General features: G+C 36.8%; 2 pseudogenes; both read left to right on the top strand.

Annotated features, from left to right (window-relative positions):
• Nucleotides 1-2,522: 2,522 nt before the first annotated feature.
• On the top strand, nt 2,523-9,050 carry LOC106314945 (annotated as a pseudogene).
• Nucleotides 3,721-8,439, top strand: LOC106318629 (annotated as a pseudogene).
• Nucleotides 9,051-9,195: the final 145 nt, after the last annotated feature.

Below are 9,195 nucleotides of genomic sequence, written 5' to 3'. Positions count from 1 at the left end.
GATTCGGACAGCTAAACACATTATTAAGCAGATTCGGATCATCTAGTGTTAATGTCCAATCGTGGAACGTTTCGGTCTATAAGTTTCTAACTGATGAAATATTAATGTCAAGACATGAAAGCTTATGTTCAGGAATATCTTTCTTGTTCCTTTGATTTTTCTTTTTATCGTACCTTTTTTTTTACCATCACCTCTTTAGTTTACAGGCTATTTTTAAAGAAGTCTCCAATTTCATAGCATGATATTTAATAAATTGTTTCTTAAATCACTAAAGAAGTTGGAAACAAGTGAGATATATTTTTGGATTTGGTCTAATTTTTATTATTTGAACTACCGGCTCATAATTTATCCAAGTTGAAGTTAAATTTCAATATTCTCCCATAAATTTGATCTTGTCAACCAATTAGGTTCTCTTTTTCTTCTAAATTACTATTAGTTTGGTCCCAAGTATTACTCAATTCTGACCTCTAAGCTTTATTTTGTGTACTTTTTCAGCTGAATTTACAACACTAGATCAACTAACCAGACTCTCCAGAGCAACCGTTTTTGTTTTGTTTTGTTTTATGTTTCGGTCATTTAGTTAAACCGTCCGAACATGAAAAAAACAATTTTTGTGAAGCTCTGATACTTACAAAAGTGGTAAGTCTCACCACTTTATATATCAATTTGAATGAAATGTAATTGCCTGAAACAGTGAAACCGGAAAAGGAGAACAGAACGTCAAACCCACACATGGATTGGACCTGTATGTTTTCTAAGTCAAAAAGCTGGATTAGTTTTGTATTTCCAAAGAAAGCTAAAAAGGGGTTCTAATAGTGGGGATTAGTAGATGTCAAATCGTAAACTGTTAGATCATCAACTTGTTGTTCATCAAATGATTATTAGTTTATTACATAAATCTACACCACGTGTGGATCAGAAACAACATGATTAAAATTATCGCAAATGAGATGCACAAAGGAAGGATCCTCAGTATAGAACATTAATTGGTTCTCGTAAAACCACAAGCCCTTGTTTTTAATTGGTTCTTGTCTATGATTCATCCTAATTCTTCTTACACAAGCAACCAGTAAGTTTGAAAACTTCAGTAAACAATCCATAAAAAAGAGGGATGGGACAGGGATGATGAACTCAACACTTTCAAGTGGTGTAAGCAAAAATGTTTTACAAGTTTTTTTTTAAATTCTAGGCCATAAAAACTAAACCTTTAATCCGAAATTCTGAATCCACATCTAAAAAAACTAAGGATATGAATGGAAAAAGTAGTTCAAGCGTTGAAGATCATGAAAATCATGCAGATCAAGCGGAATAAGTGCAGCTCAAACGGGATAAGTGCAGAACAAGTGGATCATGCATGAGAAATACAAATCAATCAGATAAAGTAATTTATTATAAATTATGAATAGCAAAAGCAGTTCAAAATTACAAATTATCTATTAAAACAATAAAAACTATACCAAAATATCAAAACAAATATTTCAAATGTCATAGAATCAACCGAAATGCATGTAGAATTTTTCATAAGATACTTGTACTTTTTCTATTTTCATTCTAGTTGATCAAGTTTTTCTTTGGCGAACCGGTAGGGTACGCTAATATTAAAATCTTGGTTGAATTTATCACCGCGAAACTTTCTACTAGTGGGTATAAGATCTTTAAAACGGTAATTGGTCATGAAACTTAGTTGATCGTACAACTCAATAAATACTCGTTCTCGGATAAGAGTCCATTTAAAATTGTTTTCTCTCAATAGACATACAAAATTTCAATCATTTACCTATATATTAACTATTTAAAAACATAAAAAAAATATTAACCACTTATCCGTGCTGACATTTATGTAGGAAGATTTATATCTTCTTCCTTAGAAAATGTTGTGTTTTGTTGGCGATTGGACGTCATGCTTATAATTTTAAAATGACAAAAATATTATTTATGTGGGCTATATAGTTTGAGTTAATCATCGTACATTATTTATAAAATTAGATAAATATATTTTAAGTTAAGTGTTTGCAACAAAATTATTTATTGGCCAAAAAAAGAAAAAAGCAGATCAACACCACCAAATGTTAGCGGGTGAGATCTGCATGTAGATCTCCTGCTTTTTCCATAAAAAACAAAAATATTGAACTGCATGCAGAACTCCCGCTTGAACTGCTTTTAAAAACATAAAAAGGTGAATGATGATTTTAGTGCTACACTTGTCCCGCTACTCCATTCGAACACTAAATACTAAATTGAAAAAGTATATCCTAAATCCAAAAAGTGGTTAACTACAAAAAATAAGTTTTAAAAAATCTTTCTTTTTTGAGAACTTTTAAAAAATCTTTTTATTATGAAAATTGTAGATTTTTTTATTTGAGAAAGTGATAGAGGAAAAACTGGTTCTTCTAACAAATGTCCAATTATTTTATGTAAATAAAGCGAAATGATTGGAAAAGAAACATAAGATTTAAGAGAGATGGAGGAAGAACACAAGAACTTCATGAAGGTTTGGGTTTCAGCAATAATCTCAATATCTTATTGTTACTCGCTGTTCTTCCCTCACATGGCTAGCCAATTTCAAGTTCATCCTCTTCTCCTTCGATAAAGGTCCTCTCTATCCACTTCCCCCTGATACGTACCTCTCAGTTAATCTGCTTCACTTGCTTCCCCATCAAGCATCAACAAAACCCTAGCTCTTAAATGGGCTTTTGCCATTGAAGTTGCCAACTTTGGTGTGTAAAGTTTTTTTTTTTTTTTTTTTTTTTTTTTTTTTTTTTTTTTTTTTTTTTGACATAATCCCTATATATTAAAAGAGAAACATTTGCAATAAATGTGTTTACACACACATTGACACGTGTCAACCTCACAATTATTTTAATTTTAGAATTTTTACGTGTAAGCTTCACACTAATTAGCAATTAATGTTCGCACACTAATTTTTCTAACTCTATCGTAGATAATTTAATGTGTGCACACACTATTTTTTATATAAATTTAAGTATTTAATCTTACATTATTCAAACTTTTATGTTTTATACTATTTTTATTTTCGGATTTTGAGGATTAAGTATATTTTGATTTTTATTAAAAAAATTACATAATTAAAATGGATAGTCGAATCCGAACCGAATCTGTAATGATTCAAACCAAATTCAAACCAAAATTTGTAAATATCTGAGTCATATTTAAATTTCTAACTCTAAAAATCTGAAACCCGAATAAATCAACTGAATCCGAAAGGATATTTGAATGTCCATCCCTTGAAAAACTATACAACAAATTTCTTATTACAACGTAAAATAAATAATTTAATCAATTATTTTACTACATAGTTTCTTAGTGTAAGAGCGTGAGGAAAAAAGAAAGAATAAAAACCCCTTAGAGCATAATTAACAGCAGTTTTTAAAGGGATCCCGAAGGGTTTTTATGACGTGGGCCCTACAAATGGGCTTCGAATCGGTTACTGAAACTATCGAATAAGGATCGATTTTTGTGTGGTTTTTGCACTGTTTGCGGGTCCCACCGACACGTGGTGGCCCGCGATTGGTCCCCTTTTTTTAAATTTTTTTTTAAGAAAAAACGAAAAAAAAGAAAAACAAATTTATTTAAGAAACCGTGTACATGGTTTTACCGTTAATGATGGTCTTAGGGCCTTAAGTGTTTTGATAGTTAATCCTAATAGTTAAGTCTAATGAGTAGAAAGAAGCCCATTAGTTAGTTACATAAGCCCAATTAGAAACACAAGAGTAAGAAGGTTGAACGGAGATGGTCGGAGACGCGATTAAGGAGAACCAGAATCTGATCATCTGAGATGATTGACCCGGATTTTTATCACACTTGGAGTGTATGCAGTTGCAGGTGGTTCTGTCAATAGTGGTGATGATGGAGGTGTAAGGTTTGAAGCATTGACGAAGGATTCTAGCATTCCTCTTTCCATCCAGATGTTGTAGAGAGTTAGTTAGTTGCCAGACCACAATAGAGAGTTTTGATCGCCGAAGTTCCAGCTGTAAGGGCATTGAAAGTAGTGTGATTCCGCCGCCTGATTGCAGAGGACGCAAGTGGGGTCCACCGTTAAGCCACATGATATCAGTCTGTCCTTTGAGGGGATCCGGTTGAGCCATGTTAAGAAGCTGTTCCTTGGGATACCAGACCACAGATACCCAAGGTACACTTACTTAATGACGCTTTAGAATATTATAATTATACATATCACCAGTCTTGAACTTAGTCCAATTGCAACTATCCACTCTGTTGAATCTGCATCATTAGAAAGGTTAATTGAAGTTAGGAATGTCTGGATACACAGTTGCCTGTCTGAACGAGCCAGTCTTATGTTCCAAACCCCTTCCGTGAAGATATCTGAGAGTGATGCATTTAAGGGAACTCCCATAGTGTTTGAAGCTCCTCGGTGATAGGTAGTCAAGTAGCTTTCCATAGGGTGACCAGTTGTCTGTCCAAACTTCTACCACATTCCCGGATCCAATCTTGACTTTGATCCATTTATATGCTTCATTCTCTAGTTTCAGTAGTTTGTTTACAAACCATGAATATCGCTGTTTTGGCTTTGTTGACCAGAAGTTGTTGACTGAGCCATTTATGATTTCTGATCTAAACCACGCAACCCATATTGATCCGGAGCAGCTGAATAGTAACCAAATTAGTTTCATTGTGCAGGCTTTGTTCCAAGAGATCAAGTCGCGACAGCCTAGTCCACCTTCAGCTTTTGCAAGTGTAATTGTTTCCCCAGCAACTCTTGCTGAATGGGAGCCATCCGACGAGCCATGCCATAGGAATTAGCTACAGAGGGAATTGATCCCTTTGATGCATTGCTTTGGGTAACGTGTGTTGTTACATGTATATATGAATACAAAAAATATTTATCTTCGAATGTGTTGATGTGTTACTAGTTCTCTACTCTCTGCGTATATACTTGGAGTTTGAGATTCTTTTAGCTCTTTTAAAAGTTCTGCATATACACTTGGGCTTGGTTCGAAAAAGCGAACGTTTCTGGGGCCATGGCGCTAAGCGCCTCATGGCGAGGACCTCATCGCTTCGGGACCCCATTTCCAGGCGAGGTACATAGATCCCCGCTTTTCCTCGATTTTCCTCGCTTTTTTTGTTTCCTTAATGCGCTAAAAGCGGCGATTTGTTGTACCTATATAAAAAAAATTGATTCAAAATTGTACACTTAACAAACCGGTTTAGGAAGAATATCTAGTGTATCTAAATATACTCTTATCACGTATTAGGCGTGTAGAGGAGGGTATCCACAATCCCACTAACTTCGCACACAATCCCACTAACCCTATTTTATCTCCTATACAATAACCTTACAAACCTTAAGTTAAACTCATTAGCTTCTCTTCTCTTGAACTTACGGCAATAGCATATCATTTGCAATGTTTTTAGTTGATAGTATTAGTAACTCTCTTCTTTTGATATTAACTCTCTTCTTTTGCGACAGTATTTCTTGCCTACATGTTTATGATCTTTTCTTGTTTATAACATGCGTTTGATTCTCCTTATGCCAGTAGCTTTTCTTTAGTATTTGATTCTCCTTATGCCAGTAGCTTTTTTTAGTATAAGTGTATGATATTTCTTGTTTATAACATGCGTTTGATTCTCCTTATGTCAGTAGCTATTCTTTAATATAAGTGTATGATCTTTCTTGTTTATAACATGCGTTTGATTCTTCTTATGTCAGTGGCTTTTCTTTAATATAAGTTTATAATCATGTTTTGTTTATATCATAGATTTTTTCTCCTTAAGTCAATAGCTTCTTCTTTAACGTTAGTTTATTATCATGTCTTGTTTATAGTCAATAGCTTCTTCTCATTCAATGTTTGTCTATGTTGTATTTGTGATCATGTCTGACACTGGAGCTGGATCATCTCAAGGAGGAGGGTCTCAAGGAGTAGGACAAAAAGTGGATCCAGGAAGGAAGTATGGAACCATGGTTAACAATAACGTCAACCACTGGAAGTGTATCTTCTGCTACAAGGTGTTAACTGCTGGAATTCACGGTTGAAACAACATCTTGTTGGCGGGTACAAGAATGCAAGGAAGTGTCTAATCTGTCCAGAACATGTCAGAGTTGAGCTGCAGAATTACATAACCATAAGAGCTGAAGAAAGAGCAGCTCTCACAATGAAGTACCAACCTGCCGTGCATGAAGATGATGTGGACTTGGATGGTGATCAGCCAATACAAAAGGCTATCAAAAGGAAGAACCGTGGTCCTTTGGACAAGTTTGTGATGTCACTGCCTCCTGATGTGTTGAAAGGCAGAAAGGATATGAAAGGGGTGTTTGGAGCTTGTGACAAAGACTTACAACGTGTGGGGGGCCATGGCAAGGTGGTTCTACGATGCTGGGATTCCTTTTAATGCTGCCTCTCATGACAGTTTCAAGAAGATGACAGAGCTGGTCGGGCAGTATGGTATGGGGTTAAAGCTTCCTTCTCAGTATGAGCTCCGGTATCCTTTACTTCAAAAGGAAGTCGCCAATGTTCAAGCTGAGCTGGTTCCTAACAGGGAGGAGTGGGTAGTGAAAGGATGCTCAATCATGTCTGATGGATGGCATGATTCTGTGGTGCAGAAGGACATCGTCAACTTTCTGGTTAACTCACCAAAAGGCTCTGTGTTCATCAGTTCAAAAGAGGTTTCTGAAGTTGTGAAAGATGCTACAATGCTGTTCAAGCTACTCGATGATATTGTTGAGGAAGTTGGAGAGATGAATGTGGTTCAGGTTGTTACTGATAACGCCTCCAACTTCGTGAAGGCTGGGAAAATTCTTGAAGCAAAACGTCCACATCTCTTCTGGACTCCTTGTGCTGCACACTGCCTTGATTTGATGCTGGAGGACATTGGAAAGATAGAGGCAGTGAAGAGTGCGATGAAGAAGTGCATGTTTATCAATGCGTACATCTATTGTCGTGTACCACTTGTGAACATGATGAGGAGGTTCACAGAGCAAAGGAACTTGCACAGGCCGTCTGTAACAAGATTTGCAACTTCTTTCATCACCATGACTCAGTTTCACCTTCAACAAGCCAATTTAAAGAAGATGGTGACCTCAGAGAAATGGAACAAATCGAAATGGCTTAAGGAAGCAGGAGCGAGGAAGCTGAAGTAGCATATTCTTCAAGAGAGCTTCTGGAGGAACATAGCTTATGCTCTGAAGCTAACTTCTCCCTTAGTGAAGGTATTCCGAATGGTTGATGGTGAGAAGAAACCACCAATGGCGTACATCTACACTGCTATGGATAGGGCAAAAGAAGCTATTGCTAAGAGTTTCAAAGGGAAGAAGGAGAAGTATGAGAAGGTGTTTGAGATGATAGACAGACGATGAGACTGTCAGTTACATCAACCACTTCATGCAGAAGGATACTTCCTCAATCCATCGTTCATTATGCCCATCCTGCTGATGTTTGTTGTGAAGAAGTGGAGACCGGATTGTACAACTGCATCACAAGGCTGGTTCGAGACAATGTTGTTCAAGACAGGATCATGGTTGAGCTTGAAGTGTTTAAGAATGCAAGTGGGATCTTTGGTCTTCCCATGGCTATTAGGAAAATGGAGATGAAGTCTCTAGGTAATAACTCTCTGTTTTCAGCTTTGCAACGTTTCATTTCCAGCTACAAGTGCTTAAGAATGTTAGTGTATTTTTGTATGTTTTTATAGCTGATTGGTGGTCAACTTACGGAAGCTCAGCTCCTAATCTCAGAGATTTTGCTCTCAAAGTCCTTAGTCTAACATGCAGTACAAGTGGCTGTGAAAGAAATTGGGGAGTTTTTCAGCATGTAAGTCTTTGAGATTTTTCTAAATTTTACAGTTAACTTAATGCTATTCATATGTATGACTTACTTTTATTATTAACAGTTACACACTAAGAGAAGGAACATATTAGCTCAAAGCCGATTGAATGACATGGTGTTTGTCAAGTACAATCGGGTTTTGCAGTGTAGGATGAAGAGAAATGATGCAAAGGATCCAATTCCGTTGGAGGAAATTGATGACATCAACGAATGGTTAATGGGGAAGATGGACGGGAACTCCTCCAATGATGAAGATGATGCTTTCGTTCATGATGATGAAGACCTGACTTTGAGTGTGGGGAGTGAGGCAGTAGGAGCTGAAGAACCAGACTACACTACTAGAGGAGCAAAGACTCCTACTTCTGCTAAGAACAACAAAGGGAAAGGAATCACAATGTCCTCAACTCAGAGCAAGTGCTATGGTCCATCACCTTCTCATTTGGAATTGGTTGATGAAGATGATGACGTTGAAGAGGAGTTAGGAGGATACGAGAAAGATTTGGAGTATGAGTAGAATGATTCTGAATCTGAGTAGAGATTCAGCTATTGGTGTTTTTATTTGCTTTTGAATTTGCTTCTGCATTTGCTTCTGAATTTGCTTCTGAATTTGGTGTTTAAATTTGGTATTTCAGTTGGTGTTTTTCTATATGAACCTATGAGTTTTATTATATCTATTTGATGTTTTTGGTTTTCTACATGTCTTAGTTTTCTTATGTTAACGTAATATATATGTATGGTTTTGTAGTTACCTTTTTTGTTGCAGGTGGACAAAGCGCTCGCTTTGCAGCGCCATGGCGCTAGGCGCTAAGCTCCAACCTCATCGCTTCATGTCGCCACACGCTTTTTTGAACCAAGCACTTGGGTGAGATAGAGTCCAACGGACCATACTTAGCCAACTGTCTTCAAGAATTCTGGGGTCGCCGGTGGAACCTCATGGTCCCCGCGACCCTCCGGAGGGCCATCTACTATCCAGTCCGAAAAATCACCAAGAGTAAAATGAACTCCGATCAGGTTCTGTTCTTGGGAGTTGCCACTTTCATCGTCTCCGGTGCAGTTCACGAGTTGATCTTCTTCTATTTTACTCGTGAAAGACCTACACGAGAAGTCACCTTGTTCTTTGTGTTACATGGAGTTTTCACAGCTGCGGGAGGAGCTGTATGTTCGAGAGACTCTCTAACGAAGTCTTGTCGTCCGGTGACTTTGTCAAGCACACGTTTTATCGTACTTTTGGTGAATTTGCCAAATCTTTGATTAATTTTTTTCTGTAACTCAATTATCAATTAGACAATCAAATCGTGGTGATCACTCTCTCGGTTATCAAATGACTAACAATATGTTTTTTTTTTGAAAATTAAATTATATATAGATAAAGTAATGCAGTGCTGGCCAGATCTGA

This window comes from Brassica oleracea, chromosome C9 (assembly GCF_000695525.1).
Source record: "Brassica oleracea var. oleracea cultivar TO1000 chromosome C9, BOL, whole genome shotgun sequence".
Lineage (NCBI taxonomy): Eukaryota > Viridiplantae > Streptophyta > Magnoliopsida > Brassicales > Brassicaceae > Brassica > Brassica oleracea.
The sequence above is the reverse complement of the archived record's forward strand: the minus strand, read 5'-3'. Positions and strand labels throughout refer to the sequence as shown.